A 16,212-nucleotide genomic window follows, 5' to 3' on the forward strand; every position below is an offset into this window, starting at 1 on the left:
TTGTTCGAAACTTTCAGCGCCAAGACCCCATGTGGTCCAAAGTCATTTATTTCCTAGAATCTGGCGATGCCTCGACCTTACCTACTCTGCCAATATCACTAGATGAGTTCATGCTAGATGATGATCTCTTGTACAGGAAAACACTGCTAACAGGCAAAGATATGCCCAATCGTGAAGTACGCCAACTTGTTGTCCCCACTGCCCTGATACCAAAGGTTCTTCATATTGTTCATAATACTCCACAAGCTTCCCATCCAGGTAAAGACCAATGCTTGCGTGAAGCACGTCTCAAATACTATTGGCCAACCATGCGCCGCGATATCAATGCCCACTGTGACTCTTGCCTCTCCTACCACTGCCACAAAGGATCAACCGGCTTACCAGCACCTCTCTTACAATACGCAATCCCGTCACGACCATGGGAAACTGTCTCAATCGATCTCTTAAAACTCCCTCTCACAGAATCTGGCACTGAGTACTTGTTCATAGCAGTCGACCACTTCTCCCGCTACTGTGTCCTCGTACCCCTCTCCGACAAGACCGCGAAGAGTGTTGCACATGCCCTTGTAGATCACGTAATTTGCCCGATCAGTACCCCTCATACCATTCTTACTGACAACGGTACAGAGTTCAACAATAGCCTTCTAGATGAGATCTGTCGCCCCTTTCATATCAGTAAGTGCAATGTCGTGCCTAACCATCCGGCTTCCAATGGCCTTGTAGAACGCCACAACCGTAAAATCTTAGAGTGCCTCAGACATCTAGGCTCCCATAGTTCGTCCTGGGATGACTGGATTCCCCAAGTGGCATCCTCAATCAATAGCTCCATCAATGCATCCATTGCTGAATCTCCCTTCTTCGTCCTCTTTGGTTTTGACAAGGACCTCCTATACTCTCTCTTATCCTCAAAGCCAGAACCCATCTACAACATGGATGATTATGTTAAACTAAAATTGGCCAACTTCCAGACAATCCACCAGTATGTCCAATCCACTTTGGCTTCCTCTCAGGGGAACATGCTGCAGCGCCAACATAAATCCGCCTCTCCTATCACCATCAATGTAGGCGATCTTGTCTTTGCTCATTCCCATACGTGTTCCTCTAAGTTGGATGACAAATTTACAGGGCCCCACCGCGTCCTCACTCAACAAGGCAACAAATTTCACCTCCAGGACCTGTCCACTAGGGACACCAGATGGGTCCACGTCGATGACTTAAAGCGAGCACCCCGTGGCCTCGTGTTGGAAGAGTCACTTACACAACCTCCTGCCCCCTCTTCCCCTCCACACATCCCTCAGTCTACCTTGTCTCCACCTATCCCTCAGTCTCCTTCCTCTCCACCTCCACCTGCTCATTCATCAACCAATCAATATCGGTCCAAACTGCGCTCTGCCCATCAACCTCTTCACGACCTCCCCCATTAACTCTACCCTGATTTTCTAGGTACGATGTTAGCGATCTCCCTGCTGGCAGTGCTGACCCTCCTGGGGTCTGGGTCAGGTCAGGACGATGGTGGAGTACGTCCCGGGGCCTTGGTCGGCACGGGAGGCGAGGTAATGCTTATCGAAGACGTAGCCTCCTTGCACTACGATCTTGCGCCCCTGGCCGACATAGCCATTGCCCTACCTGCCTACGTGCACCAGCTCCACGGAATCAGGACCCATCTCACGGCCCTCATGGGGACACACAACCCGAATGAGTATCTCTATAACCTTTTCCTCCCACTCTCCTGGCAATTGCAATACATAAGTAACAGATTCACTGAGCCCAATGACACATTTTCCATTCCGACACCCGTTGGTCGTTCTCGTGTGAAACGAGGTCTCTTTGACTTCGGCGGTGAGATTCTGAGTGGCTTGTTTGGCGTTGCTACAGCCCGTGACATTTCTGGCTTCAAATCTGATCTCACTCATTTAGCCTCAGCCCTAGAATCACAATGCCGAGTCATTAAAATCCAACACACTATGTTACCGAAGCTCACGACCCAACTCAACGACGTCACGTCCACTCTAAACAATTTCACCGATATCTTACAACGCCACCTTTCAGATCTCAACGTTATCTCTCAGTTCTTCTACCTCACACTCAACATGGATAATCTCCAACTGGCCTTTGACTCTCTCCTGTCTCAAGTCTCTACCTTGGTTCGTATCCTGGTCGATGCTATCAATGGACGTGTCACTGCCGACTTAGTCCCTGTCTCAGCTCTCCGTTCTGTCCTGGAATGGGCTCACTCCACCTTTGGTCTCTCCCCAGTCCTCCCCTACTCCTCCCTTGAATATTATTATCCTGTTCTCGAAGCCACTCTTCTCACCACAGACGTCGTCGTCCATATTCCTCTCCGTTCTGCCATAACCTTTAACCTTTTCCACATCATTCCTTTCCCTTTCCGCCTCACCAACTCCTTGTTACAAGTATTCGTTCCTTCAGAATATTTCCTCCTCTCCCATGATCATCTTTTCGTTGCCTTCCTTTCTTCCACAGACCTCCAGCAATGTTCCTCCCTTACTCCGACCTCTCGTCTCTGTGCTGCCCACCTTTTCGCTATCTTCCCTAGCAGTGCTACACCCTGTGAGTCTGCTTTAGTTCGCAACCATTCCATCTACTCGGCCTGTTCTTTTGTCCCAGCTCCTGACCTCCCGGTCCACCATGCTCACCTCAACCATGTCCAGTACTTCTTCTTGCTATTCCCATCTCTGTCACAATCATGTGTCCTGGTTCTTCCATTTGCTCCGTCCCCGCTAGTGGCCTCTACAAAGCACCTGACTATTGTACCGTCAAATCAGAGTCCGTCATCACTTACACCACTCGCTATCACCAAGCTGTCCGTAAACACTCCTATGACATCTTTCAACCAATCGACATGCCTTCAACCCTACCATCTGCCAACATTACCATCACCTCCCATAACTTGCGCATGCTAACCTTCCTCAATGACAGTGATTTCATTATGGATCAATTTTCTCTGGCCTTCAGCCGTTCATGGGTTCATCCAACAGTTGTGTTTCCCCCTGTGGTTATCGCTTTCATAGGTTTTCTACTCATCATATGTGCAGTGCACTGTTGTGTCAGAAAACTGGAACGTCAACTCCAGGAAATCAGATTCGCTACAGGCATACTACGCCCTACACACGACGTAGAAACTCCCCGTACTTAGTGCCCTCACATTCAGTGACTACCAATGCCATCTGACATTTAACCAAACTGTGAACTGAACTCTGCCTACTAGAAAATGATGGTATTTCTTTAATGCATTACTGAGTGACAGTGTATCCTACAGAAAATACAAAAAAAAGATAAAAAAAATGAACGAAGAACAATGGAACTCTCATATCTACTCCTTGTTTATCATGTATCACACTATTATTGTGTAATTCCCATTATGTCTATGTATACCTTCGACCCTTACTGGACTCGTACCTAATAATCCTTGTATATCTTACATGTATATATCCTTCTAATTCCCTCCCCTCAACATGTCCATGTCTCCCCTACTGCCCCTGTATCATACTTCTCCCTTGTACACACCTCCCAGTCCTGCCTTACTACTATAATCAACCACCATTTAACTCCTGGTGTCAGGAGACACAATCTCAGCTACCCAGGGGAGTAGTGTACCCCCTCCACAATATGTCTACCCCCGATGTATATATGTCCTCCCCCCCAATGCATACATGCCCCCACTAAACTTGCTAGGTCAGCATGCTTTCCCAGGACCTGAAGCCTGGGAGGAAGGCGTTATTGCACCAGTTCTTAGCAGGCAGCCAAGACGGGCAGACTATTTTACTGTGAGCTTGTAATAAACTCCTTATCTGGCTGTTTGTACACGGAGTTTCTATCACTAAAGTATTGCAAGTTACATGAAGCAGAGTTAAACAAAAGTAATATTAAATCCATATACACCAAAGAGCGTCATCAGAATATGCGAAGAAATTCTTGAAGTCGAGAACTACTGTTACTTACGGCAAATACTAAAACTAACGAAAGACTATGATAGCGAGATAAAAGGATGCATTACAACTGGATGGAAAGCTTTCGGTAAACACAGAGTCATCATGAAGAGTATCTTGCCAGTATGTATGAAACAAAAAGTATATGACGAATGGGCGAATATAATCCCAGCTATGAACTACGGTGGTGAGACCTGGAAATTGACAAAATCGATGAGAAATCAACTAATTCGTTCTCAAAGAGCAATGGAAGGGCCAGTGTTGGGAATATCTTTCAGAGACAGGGAAAGATCATCTTGGGTGAGAAGGCAGACTACAAGTAAAGTTTAAAAGACATTATGGGAGTTTGTAAAAGAACAGAAATGGAGATGGGGAGGTTATGTAGCATGAATAACGGATAACTGATAGAGCAAGAGACTGACTGACTGGACTCAAGAGACTGTTAGAGTAGCAGAAAAAGGCCAGACAGAAGGTGGAGAGATGAGATAGAGAAGTTTGCAGGCAAAACTTGGCAGAGTTTGACTCAGTCAAAGAATTCGTGGAGAAGGTCGGAGGAGGCCTTTGTGGTAATCACACACACACACACACACACTGTAAATATATATATTTATATATATATATTTATATATGTATATATATATATATATATATATATATATATATATATATATATATATATATATATATATACCACTGGAGAACGAGGGTTCAAGCCCCGCCAGGGTAATTAACTTTGGGAGCGTTCTTCCGACCACTTGCTACTCTGGAGGACATAAGGGGTGCTGTGGTTGAACCAGTGTCGCGTAGTACACACGTATCCAAAGGCACTCCAACACTACAATCACACTTACAAGCACTTCTCACACCCTACATACATTCTGTACCAGACAGCCTAAGTCACTTGGTAGAGATACATAGGTTGTACCATCCTCATTTCCGTTTGGGTAGACCGGTCCTGCAATGGACACTCAAAAGGCTGATGATGATTTTATATATATATATATATATATATATATATATATATATATATATATATATATATATATATATATATATATATATATATATATATATATATATATACATATATATATATATATATATATATATATATATATATATATATATATATATATATATATATATATATATATATATATATATATATATATATATATATATATATATATATATATATATATATCAGAATATTCGTCATTTGGGTTGGAAGGAATTGGAAGACACAGGAATCTGTTTTCATGTTGCACTACCATAACTTTCTTGTATATATTTATTTATTTTTACGTCCTTGCGGTATTCTGCTGCTCAGGAAAGGCGCCTGGACCTAAATGAGGCCGCTTACAGTAGCCCTTTTTGTGTTATCATACCTTTTGCATTCTCTTCATGTTACCCAAATACAAGTATAATTGGCTTATAAGGCGATATGCTTCGTAGTGTTTGTGGTAAGTCGATAACATTCTGGTAGTTACTAGACGAACTGACACTTCTTATTTTTCAAGAAATTTATCCTGGCTTCTGTAATAATTAGATTCTAATACCTTAACAAATGAATGAAATAATGGAAAGAGTTTCATTAAGGGAGAAGACAAAATTGAAAGGGGAGAGGATAAAGTGGGATTATATGAGAGGAGGGGAAAGGGGAAAGGGAATGCAAGTTGAAAGTGTGTCATTCTTCTTTGTCATAATCTTTCATCAAGGAACACGTGTGAATATTTAATGAAAGTGAGACAGGAAGGGGAGCGCTGATAAAGAAAGGGGGAAAGAGGAACAAATGTTAAATGGAGAAGATGAGCTGCTGATGAATTAGGTAGGGAAGATAGACACGAATGAAGAGAGAACATAGAAGCGGGTTAGCTCACGCGGAGGGAGGGGTGTGTTATAAACATGGGTAAGGGAATTTAAGAGCTGGAAAAATGGGTTAGAAGAGATATCGATGAGGGAAAGAGTGGAGAGAGGACAACAGTGGGTGAGGAAAGAGGGAGGAGAGGGAAGACCAGATAAAGGTGAAAGAAAAAGAGGAAGAGAGAACAAATCTAATTAGAAGAGATGAGGTAATAGAGAGTAGAATGAAGGGATTAAATAAAGGTTTTGCAATAGAAGGATGATAGTACAGAGATGTTGGGTCAGGTGAGAGACAGGAGAAAGAATATGTGATACGGATGAGGAAGAATGAAAACGAAAAAGAAGGGGGAAAATGAATGGGAAAAAGATGAGAAAAACTAGGCGTAGGTGAACTGATAGAAGTAAATAAAGGGGGACAATAAAGGGGGATAAGAGAAAGAGAAAATGAACAGTTGAACAAAGAGAACCGAGAAAGTGTCAATGTAAGACAAAATAGCGACGCCTTACTTCCGGTTTCCAATTGCTTCCTTCGCCATCCACCACAGCATTTAGTTCAACATTGACAGGAAGCGAGAACATTACACATATCCTGAATTATGGTTAGTTTTGTAATAACAGCCTCCCAGATTCACGCTAAAGTACACTGCACGTAAATCTTCCGTAAAACAATATCCGTACCACGGACAACATACAACCCAATACTTCATCATCTTCCTATAACATGAGCATCTCGTTTACTCAGGACATATACGAGTATTGGAATGATCAGATTACTTTTCCTACGGTTCCACGGGCAGGAAGGGTGCAGGTGAATAAAGCTTTTTTACTACTATCCCAAAAAGTATGTTTCTGATTTTTTTTTTTTAAATTACTATCCCCAAAGGTATATTTGTGATGACCTCCATCATCGGTATCATCAATATATTAACCTTTAATCCTTGAACTCTTTCCTCCTTTAGATATTATCCAAGTGATTTTAGTCTTGCAAAGCTATGATAATCTGTTTTATCTGCTTCCCGAGGGAGTGGGGTGTGTGAGCAAGACTGCTTGGTCCTTGTCTCACTGTGATGAATTAGGTAACTAATCACGGTGGACGAGTCGGAAGGTGCCATTATCGTACCCTGGCAACCTACTAGTCAACAGTGCGTCCGATTTCGCATCATATTATGCACAAATTATGTTATTATACGCGACAATATTATACACGGTAATTATTGTACAAGAACATATTATCCACGAATCACACATGTATCATATTATACACGAAATCGGACGCATTGTTGACGGGTAGGTTGCCAGGGCACGATAATGACACCTCCAGACGCACGCAGCGACTGTAACTCATACTTGTGAAATGTTATAGCCAGACCATGTCAGGGACCGGAAACCTTGTGTGGTTCATTTTATAGTCAAACCTTTTCTCAAACATCATTAAATTATATACTTTTAATCCTCTTTCCCTTCCTCTTGTTTCTTTCTCGTCTTCTTTAAATCACTTGTTTCAGTGCTCGGTACTTTATCTAATCTCACCTTTGCATTCATATTCTTCCTGTCGACTCTCTCTTACCTCCCCCTTGCCATCCCTCCCTTTGGTCAGGCTTCTGACTTTGTCATCCCTCCTTTTATGTTTTAACTCACTTCTGCTTCTTTTTCCTTGCTTATTTTCCCTAGCATCTTCTCTCTCTCTCTCTCTCTCTCTCTCTGTTTGTCTGTCTGTCTGTCTGTCTGTCTGTCTGTCTGTCTCTCTCTCTCTCTCTCTCTCTCATATTTTGTTTCACTTTAATCTCCATTGTCTTTCTACTTCCACGTTTCACATCACGTTTTCTCCATCAACCACTTTGCCCATTTCATCATTAGGCACTCTTAACAATCATCCTTCCTTCCCCTAATCTGTCTTCATGTTCTGATGTTCTTGCCTCCCTGTGTTGTTAATCTTCAATTTTCGTTTCCCCTTTCGCAGTTTTTGTTTTTCTTACTGTCACCCTTCCCTTTCCCAGTCTCATCTTCTCCTCATCACTCAGATTTTCCATCTCTCTGTCCGTCCATTTTCCTCGTTTTCTCGTCCTTCACCCTCCACTCCATCGTTCTTTACTTGTAATCTTTCCAACACATACTCATCCCTTTTCTCTGCCCCCTGCATTATGACTTCCAACGCATGATGGTCAGGCCACAAAAGGAACCAAACAGGACACACAGATGAAATGACTGGGTGACCAAGGGGGTTGTATTTTTGCATATGATGAAAACAACTCTCACATATGCATGATGATGGGGTGGCAGTCCCCCTCTACCCCCCCAAACACACTCATGTCATCTACCCTCCTAATTCTACTCATCTAAACTTCCTTCTCCCTTCGTTCCCCTTCATGCCGCTCTCTACTCCACCCATTTATTTCTATTAATTTGTACTTATTATGCTTCAAACTTTTGTCAACATTTCTGTCTCGCATCCACTTTCCCACTGCTTTTGTTTAGTTCCTTTCCTATGGTATCTTAAATTCCTTTCCCTTCCTCCCTCGTTTCATACTGCTCTATATTTTTTTGTCAGCATTCTTCCCTTCCCCTAGCCCTGTAACTTATTAGGTACTCACACGCTTCGTTATATATACCCATTTTACCGTCCTTCCTACTTGCTTCCATCTGTTCTGATTCCCCACAACGGCTTCCTTCTTTCTTTTCCCCTTCCCATAACCCGTGTCCCTCCCTCTGTCTTGTTTTACTCATTCACGCACTACTACTCCCCTTATATCATTCTGAGTTTCCATTCTATCCTTAGAAGTTCAATTTCCTTATTTCCGCTTTTAAAATTTGATAAGTGTCCTGGAAAACCGAGATAATAAATAACTTTATAAATACATAAATAAATTAGCCTCCGGAGCACCTTTGCGTAAACAAGAAGTAGCCGGAACGAAAGTGATAAATGAGATTCATCACACTTATGGTCTTAGTGTTCTCAAGAAACGTTAACAATGTTCGTCCTACAGCCACTCATCCCCTCCTCGCCGCCAATGGTTCTCTGTAATTTTTACTGCCTGGTAAACTGAATATATACTGCTTTAATGTTCAGGGATCTTCACATTAACTTTTTATGTTAATTGTATTGTTTTTTTGTTCCTCGCAAAGGCTTGTAACTTCTGCTAGGAAAATTATTAAAATATTTAACATATTTTACCCCAGAATCCAGCTCCTCATTTAATCTACACGTGGAGTGCTCAGGGTCTATTAAAAAGATGTCTGTCATAACGCCCTGCTATATGGATTAAATAAATAAGTCTGCCAACTACCTGGTCCCTCCCATGTGGTAGCATCAGAGTGCCTGTGTCACCGATGGTTGGTTTCGGGGTCATGTCAGTGCGAGGCAACTCTCGGATGCCACTCTCCAGCCCCTTTGAGTCACCTACCACAACATGATCAAACAACCCAAGCACAGCAAGTACATGTCCATTATATCGGAAAGGGAAGTTTCACTGAAAATATAAGAGAATTATTAGATTTTTTAAAATCTAAAACAAATCCTTTTGAACCATTACTCTTTCCTACCTCCTAAAGAATTACCTGCCGTCTCCAACGCAACTAAGCAAAGTATGCCCAACATTTTTGTCATTTCCTTTGTAAACCCGCAATTTACTTGACAAATCCGTTAATATTTGTTTTTAAACATGATCGAACTTCTCCACTTTCCACACTTGAGCCTCTAAATGTTTCAGCAGATTTTTGCTGCATACTTTCCATATATATATATATATATATATATATATATATATATATATATATATATATATATATATATATATATATATATATATATATATATAATATAATTTTTTTTTTCATATACTCGCAGTACCCATTCAATAAAATGAGAAAATACAGCATCAATTCTTTCACCTACAGGACGCGATTATTATATTCCCTTTGCCATCTAATGATTTGACACGTCTGAGGGTAGATTTCAAATTGGAGCCGATACATACCGGCTTCGTTAGCCCTTTCAGAATGAGGGGCCATTCACATGTCGAATCACAATATTCAAAGGTTGCAAGAATTTTTAAGAAATCGTGTTCATGAAGTTAACTACTTGTATAACAGCATTTGCCCAAGAAGTTTCTAATGTTATATCTAAATCTTACATTACCCTCCTTGTCTCGCATTACATGCCTGAATGTTGTGCAACTGTGCATATATACCGAATAAGATCCATCGCTGTTTTTCATTCGTCGATAATGCAGTTCACAACATTTGTCGTTCTTCCAATTTCCTGGATTCATCAGGTGATAAATCTCAGTCTTGCTCTCTTTTACTGCCTCACACTGACCTTTACTTAATGTGCATGTTTATTGTCTTCCCTATTCTTACACCTGTGAGAGAACGGATGTCTGGTTTTGTTCGACGTGTGTGTGTGTGTGTGTGTGTGTGTGTGTGTGTGTGTGTGTGTGTGTGTGTGTGTGTGTGTGTATCTATGCACAGTATGTATGTTTGGCCATGTGGAGAGGATGGGGAACGAGAAACTAACGAGGAGAGTGTATGCGAGTGAGATGGAAGGGGGAGAGGGAGGGGGAGGCCGGGGATGAGATGGAGTGATGGAGTGGAGAGGTACCGGGTATATGAGAGAGGTAAGTGCGAGCTTGAAGCAACGCAGTCGTGGCATTGGACAGGGCAACGTGGAGGCGGTTTGTTTGTGGCCACCCCTTACGGGATCGAGTCGTCTGGCAATAGATACATAGATGTGTGTGTGTGTGTGTGTGTGTGTGTGTGTGTGTGTGTGTGTGTGTGTGCAAAGTGACAAAGACTATTAATTATATTTTGACCAAACTTAGGTGCAATGTTAAGGATAAGCCAAGGTGTTGATGCTTCTGTTTAGAACAATAGGTCAAATGTCAAGGTCACAGATCGATTAAAGTTTTACTTAGCAACGCCAGTTTAGAAAACATAATCTAAGGAAACGTTAAGATTAAGAATAAAACAAAGTGAACTAATTCTGAGAACAACGTCAAAGATGTCACATATCAAATTTAGAGTAATTCGAGTGAAAACTGACGATTTTATGACCATTTAAAATTTTACGCCAGACCCACCTGACATAGACCCCCCTACCGCTAACTGGCAGGTGACCCCTTGATGTAATGAGGCATGATATAGGATACAGATTTGAGAGATGCACCTTTAGGTTTTGGTTTCATGTCGACATAACGGGTTTGAATGAAGTTATGACGATAAAACATTTTTTACCCGTCCCCGTTTTTTTTTTTTTTTTTTTTAAACACTTTTTGGGCCTACAGCCTTGACCTTGGATCAATTTGGACAAAAATTTAATCAGGAGATCAGAAGGTCATAGCCCATCATCCCTGTAATTTTATTCAAATCGCACCAGCAGTTTCCGCGTAAAGTTGTTAAGGCAGACAGACAGACAGACAGACAGACAGATTAACAGACAGACCGCGTGAAAACAATACCCGTCCCCGAGCCCCTCCGGAGCAGGAACGGATAATAATACTGACCTGATTTTGACCAGTTTGGTGGGAAGGTTTACGTTCAAGCAAGGGTTGACCAGTAATTTTTGTGAAATTAGGTCAGGGGTGCAGGTCACAAGCCAAGGTCAACTTACAATTTTTTTCCTGATTTAGATAAAACTTTGTGGAAAAGTTCAGGATAAGCAGAGAAAATATAGTATACAGTAGATTAAAGAAAATAAATAAATGTCCAAGGATTTGGGAACTGTGGAAAGACAAGGTCATTCGTTAATGTCAACGTAAACAGTTTCAATCTGGTTTAGACCAACCTTCCAAGAGGGTCAGGGAAAAACCTTGGATAATGGGTTTCCATTGTAAGAGCCAGCGGCCTAGGTCAAGGTCTCAAGGCAAATGTGCGACTCTTAGACCAATATGTGGACGTGCCGATGTTGCACTCTCTGAACGTCCCTGCTTGTTGGTGTTCCATTGGCTTTGGGCCCAATTTTTTTTTTTTTTTTTTTTTTTTTTATGGATCTCTTTTGATGTTCTCGCATTAAACCTTAGCTATATATTCCTCTGCATGCCCACCCCCCCTCTCTCATCCCTGTCCTCTTCCATTTCCATCATTGTCTTCGTAAACCTTCCTTTCTCCCCTACTCATACCTCTCTTTCACGTGGATAATAATTTCACTAAGATTGTCTTATATAGTTTATTATGATTCCTACGGGGCGATGTTAACGTAGTTAAAGACAGTTCTTTACCAACCGTACGATTTTTGACGGTAAAAAGATGCAGAGCAGAATGTATTGTTACGTAATCATAATAAACACATGGGAAAATACACCAGGGAAATAGAGTGGTAAATCATCATCATCATCATAATCATCATCATCCGGACCTCCTTTCCCACCCAAGGGCAGGGTGAGGAGTAGCAATGTCCAGACAGCCCAAAATTGCCTAATCCAATGGGCTACGCTTCCATTCACTCATCACTCAAGCCCCCGAAATCCTGGCTCAATCGGATACGCCAAAAACATTCACCACGTTCTGTAGCTTCACGTATCGTATCCGACAGAGTCAACCCAGACGCTGCCACGTTAAAAAGGGGTGCCAAAAATCCCTGATCATGCATATCTCACAAAATTCATCCAGCCTGCTCGATCTCCTGTCAGTTCCCTAGCCTCACCGACTTCCAAAACTCTCTTCCTCACACATTCATCCATCATATCTCTCCACCTTCTCCTTGGCCTACCTCGCCTTCTCCCTCCTTCGAATTCGCTCAGATATACCCTCTTCACCACTCTATTGTTATCCATTCTCTCCACATGACCATACCATCTCAGTACACTCTCTTCAATTCTGGTGTCCATCGACTTCCTCACTCCGCATCTTTCACGAATCACATTATTTCGTATCCTATCCACCCTTTGTACTACACATACATTCCTCAGCATTCCCATCTAATAATATAACTACCTTATCTGACTGCGTTTGATACTGGTGAAACAAGTATCCCTTAACCCCCACATTCAGTGACGCTGTTTCTGCATTAGTCTTTCTGACACTAGATTTTTATACCTGATTCGGGAAACTTTTCGAATTTGAGATATCGCATATGCGAGGGAGGCTTCCAAGTCCCACATTCTAAACATTTGTGCGGTGCTTATCTTTTACTAGTTACGGTGTCATTAACTGTGTGTTATTCTTCTCTTTCAGCCGACAATAACTGTTTCTTTCTGCTTGAAAAAAATAATCATCCATACACAGAAGTATGCAATAAATAATAATCATTACATCAAATCAAGTTGCCAGCTGCAGGCAAGAGGCCAACTCTTCCTCAGTCACATCATGTTCAGGACTAAAGCTGCACCTTATAACTGAATGGTAATTTACTTATTCACTTACATATTTGTTGATAAACTTATTTTTTATAGATCCACTGGGGCTGAGAAAGGGCTGGGTAAACTGTCTCCCATCCAGAGACTATATATATTTTTTCCAGATTGAATTGTTTTGCTTTTCTACCCCGTTCTGGTCAATTTCCCCTCATAGTGACTTTCATGTGCAATAAACGAAGCTGATACAGAAAGGCATCGCTGTGTAGGTCCTCCGTTTTACCTGCTATTTTAGTTTTACATCACGTGTATAGCGCGTTAATTCATTATCATGCAGTCAGTTATCTATTCCTTCATTCACTGCTCAGTTGCTCTTCTTTTTTCTTCCACTTTTTTTTTTTTTTTGTCTTTACCACAGTGTAATACCTATCACGACGCTAACTAAAGGCAGCTACTATATTTTTCACTCTACATGCGCAAAATACTTCGGACTAAATCCACTCTCGTTGTTTCTTTTCCCCAATCACAATCTCTTTTTTTTTTTTTTTTTTTTTTTTAAATAAAGATTTTACTTTTTCTGTGATGCTGGAAAGGTACTCCTCCACTTGATGCCATCGAGATAATCAGATGTCTCCTTTGTCCGGTCATACAAAAGCTCCTGCCCTGTCCTCCGAAAGAAGGATGATGCACTACAGAAGCAGTGTAATTTCAGCCTGCAGTCCACCGAATTCGCGTGTTGACAAGCCAACATCAACAAAAACATTAAGTGTTAATGCTAAACTTTTTCAGCTTTGAAAATCCCTGGCCATTTTTGTGTCCTTTACCTGTTTTTCTTTTTTTGCTGTCTTTTTTTTTTTTTTTTTTTAATCCTCATACACTGACATATAATTCATATTCTCCCTCTTCAGTTTTATCCAATGTATCTTTTTTCTGTACTTTTTATTCATTTCCACAGCACTTAATTTTCGTTCTGTCTGTTTTATGTAAATGCCATCTGTCTCGTCTTCAACTATATTTCCTCCATATCCTCGAATTTTTACTTCCCCCCTTTCTTTACTTCTCAGTCATAAATATATATCTTTTTACTTCCCTTCCACTTTCTCTTTTCCGTTTCTCCGCCCCTCTGCTGTTTTCTGGATGCGGTTCGGTGTTATACTGGGGACCGAACGTTGTGCTGGAATCCCCTGCAATGATCTTAACATGTTAGGCAGGGCAAGTAGGTAGTTTGGAGGCATACCATATTTCCACCTTTCCTTATACAAGGGTGGGCGTCTGAGAGTGGTGGGAGGGGTAGTAATGAGGACAGGATTTTAAGATGCATGTGCGTTTACTCAGCCATATTTTCTTCCATAATTCGCTTGAGTCAAATCAGTATTACATACCGCTACCTTATCGGCACTATTTAATTTTTCATCCATGCAACTCAGCCTAATGTGTTGCGATGACTACAGAAACTGTTTACCATCATCATCAAGGTAATGTTTTTCGCTAATCGATCAAGAAAAGAAACTTAGGTTTATTATTCAGTTCTTATATTGTTTAGACTTCCTACTCGTGGAATAAAACTAATCAAAGCTGTATGGAGTTACTAAAAGGCTCTGGTATGGGCTTGATGCATACCACAACGGTCGGTAAATTATACCATCCGTATGCTGTATTGGCCAGCATCATGTGGACTCTGCTGACGCTAATATAAGGAACGAAATCTATGTGGTCATGAGTAGGGGGGCACTAACAACTTCCCCCACCAAGCACGCATACTAAAGAAGATACTGTATATTCATTTTTCATCTGCATTGTTTTCTTCCCTATATTTAACAATACTTTACTCTCATGATTATCATCGAGCAGAACAGACAACCACTTCAATTCAGGCATAGTTTTTGTGTGTCCATTTCCTTCCCAAATATAACTTACTGTATTCTGACTTACATGCACCTGCTCGACCCTCCATCCTAAACGTGATTAATAAAAAAAAAATTTCGTCCTGTACCACTGAGAGAAAGAAGCAATCGGTTTTGTAATCCTCACCTTTCTCTCCCCGCCTTGACCTATTGTACAGCGCTTTTATATTCTTTGTAGTCGTGCACTTTTTTTTTCTTTCTACGCCGTTGTTTTCTCTTCATTCATTTTTCGTTGTTCGCTTCGGAAACTACTTTTTTTGGGGGGCTCCTATAGCTTGTTTCCAGGTTTCCTTTACCATTCCCGTCCTTCTGCTCCCTTTGTTTGTGTGTGTGTGTGTGTGTGTGTGTGTGTGTGTGTGTGTGTGTGTGTGTGTGTGTGTGTTTTTTGGGGGGAATATTTTTATTCTGCGATTTAAGAGTTGAGATGAAGGACGGGACTGGAGTGTATTGGTGCTGTGATGAGGGGGTGTAGATGGAGATGATTTGGGAATGTGGAGTGGATAGAGGATGACATTTGGATGCGGAAAGTGTGAAGTGTTAATGTCGGGGGTAGGGTTGCGAGAAACAGAACGAGAGAGACCTGGGACGAGGTCATAAGAGCAGAGTGTGACCTCAGAGATAAGCGACTGAGTAGGGAGGTTGTCAGAGATTGAGCAGCAAAGACAGCAGCCATTAGGTGACCAAGGCCGACTCATAGAAGCATGTTGGAACTTTCATAAACAATACGATACGAATAGTAATTCAAATTTTTACCTTTGGTCGGTTTCACTTACCTTAGCATTTTCTCTTCACTCTCTCTTTGCCTCTTACATCGCTTGCTCCCTCCTCGCTTTCCGTTCCCCCATCATCCCAGGATTTTTTTCTTTCTTCCGTCCATTGGGCTAATACCTTTTTCTCCTGCCGTCTTCAGTATAAATTTCATCAGTTGCTTACACTCTCTGCCTCTCATTTACAGTATATATCCGAAACTCCTCGCCTTCCTTATCGTTTTTTTCTTTTTAGTTCCTCTTTCTTTCCGCTTATTTACTTTCCAAACACTGCTTTCTTCAGCTACCTTGCTTTACTCTTCCCTCTTTCCCTCTTTTTCTAATTGACTGAATTTTTCTGCCTTTCATTGTCACAAGTGTCCATCGTGTCCTGTACTTCACCCTTTTCCACCTCCTCGATTTTTCACCCTGATGTTCCTCCTCTTCCTCCTCCTCTCCTTTT

Source organism: Coenobita brevimanus, chromosome 104 (assembly GCF_032717465.1).
Source record: "Coenobita brevimanus isolate Jiangsu-jjx chromosome 104, ASM3271746v2, whole genome shotgun sequence".
Taxonomy (NCBI): Eukaryota; Metazoa; Arthropoda; class Malacostraca; order Decapoda; family Coenobitidae; genus Coenobita; species Coenobita brevimanus.